The sequence below is a fragment of the Octopus bimaculoides genome, chromosome 19 (assembly GCF_001194135.2).
Source record: "Octopus bimaculoides isolate UCB-OBI-ISO-001 chromosome 19, ASM119413v2, whole genome shotgun sequence".
NCBI lineage: Eukaryota > Metazoa > Mollusca > Cephalopoda > Octopoda > Octopodidae > Octopus > Octopus bimaculoides.
Window position 1 is genome coordinate 53,091,547 of NC_068999.1, and position 1,793 is coordinate 53,093,339.

General features: G+C 35.9%; 1 long non-coding RNA gene across 1 annotated transcript in view; it reads right to left on the bottom strand.

Annotated features, from left to right (window-relative positions):
* LOC128250055 (uncharacterized) overlaps nucleotides 1–1,766 on the bottom strand; it is a 48,428-nt gene extending 46,662 nt beyond the window's left edge. Inside the window, exon 1 of the long non-coding RNA XR_008266168.1 lies at nucleotides 755–1,766. This is a non-coding gene — a long non-coding RNA (uncharacterized LOC128250055). The remainder of the gene's footprint in view (nucleotides 1–754) is intronic.
* Nucleotides 1,767–1,793: the final 27 nt, after the last annotated feature.

Here is a 1,793-nt window from a genome sequence, read left to right on the forward strand (position 1 = left end):
TATATATGTATATATATATATATATATATTTATATATGCATATACATAATACACACACATGCATACATACAGACAGACATACATACATACATACATACATACATACATACATACACACAGACACACACAGACACACGCACATACATACATACGTGTTTTTTTTTTGACAGTTCGACCATTGCAAGAGTCTGCCACACATGCATGGCAATCTGTTAAACATGTACTTCGTTGTTATGATACCAGTTCGTTTCCTTCTTCTTCTTTCTTCATATTTTCATGTAGGTTAATGCTCAATCTTTAAAATATGTTTCATACCAACAACAGAAACAAGAATCTCGCGCTCCTCCTTTAACCACCATCAACCCACCTCTATCTCATCCAGTATCAACGTCGTGCTCGTCACCATTGCAGAGACCAAATTCCACTGACTCTTTCCTATTCTCTAGATATTCATGTAAAAATAATAAAAGAACACAAAATTCTTCCACAAAATGGAAATGCCGAAGCGCAGAGAATGTGATTTATTGCTCCATACAGTGTTTTAGATTCAGTTCTCAATTTGCCTTAATCGATAAAGCTAATTTGTTGTCAGGTTTTGGCAGCAAGTCCGGAGTGAGGTGCGGGATGGTGTTGTGATGAAGGAGAAAGAGGTTAGGAAACATCAACAAAACAATAAGTAGAAAACGTTATATTTCTATATATATAAAAGAAAAGAAAAGAAAAGAAAAGTGACATTCTGTTTCAAGGTTAATACTTATGATTCGTTTTAAGTGTTTTGCCGTATTTGCTCCGACTCTTCTAGGTTCTGAGTTCAAATGCAGTTCCCGTCAGCGAAATTCCTTAACAAGACGTTGGTTCGCCCATGGTTATAGTAGAAGACAGATGCGCATGGTGTTGCGCTCTGGGACTGTAAATGAAACCACGTGGTTACAAAGTGAGTTTCTAAACCACACAGCAATGCGTTGTATCTCTGTAGTTGATATAATAGACTTGGTCGGGCCACCACAATGAATTAAAATCCAATTGAACAACAGAAACCAAAAATGACCAACATACTAAACTAGTAACAAAACAAAGAGGGCGTCACTAGTCACGTCACTGCAAGAAATAGCACCAAAATTCAAATCACAACAAACTCTCTACCTTCTCAAAACAGGTAAGACACATCGCTAATGAAGTCTTGAATTCACTGTTTGAATGAAATACAGTGTGGGAGTAGTTGGAACCTCTTTGACTGTAGATGGATCTGTTCAATCAGATTTGTCCTGAGGGTAAGTTGTGCCGATTAATCTAGTAAGTTGTTCTGAATGTTGATGTTAAAGAGAACAGAATTTTTGGTGTTCAGGCTTTCTTTTTTTTTTTTACTTTTTTCTAATGATATTTGTCCCAAAATCTATTAGTGTGAAGTCTAGATTCATCTGATCAATTTCTTAAATTTAGAAATTCCTCGAAGGGATGAACAGTAAAGTCGACCTCGGCGCAATTTGAACACAATTCGTAAAACCCAACGAAATATCACTAAGCATTTTGTTGAGCGTGTTAAAGTTTCTGCCAACCCGCCACCTTATATATACATAATAATCGTTTCTAGAAGAGGTACAAAGCATAAAATGCCACAAAAGTTCGAGATTACTAGAAGTAGAACAATAACCTGTTATGAAGTCCCTCCTCTTGTAACATATCTATGTATGATAACCGGAGTTTATTCTTGAATGCTTGGCTGCTTCGGTATTATCGTTAGGAGCTTATATATGTATGCATGTATGTATGTATGTGTATATATATATATATAT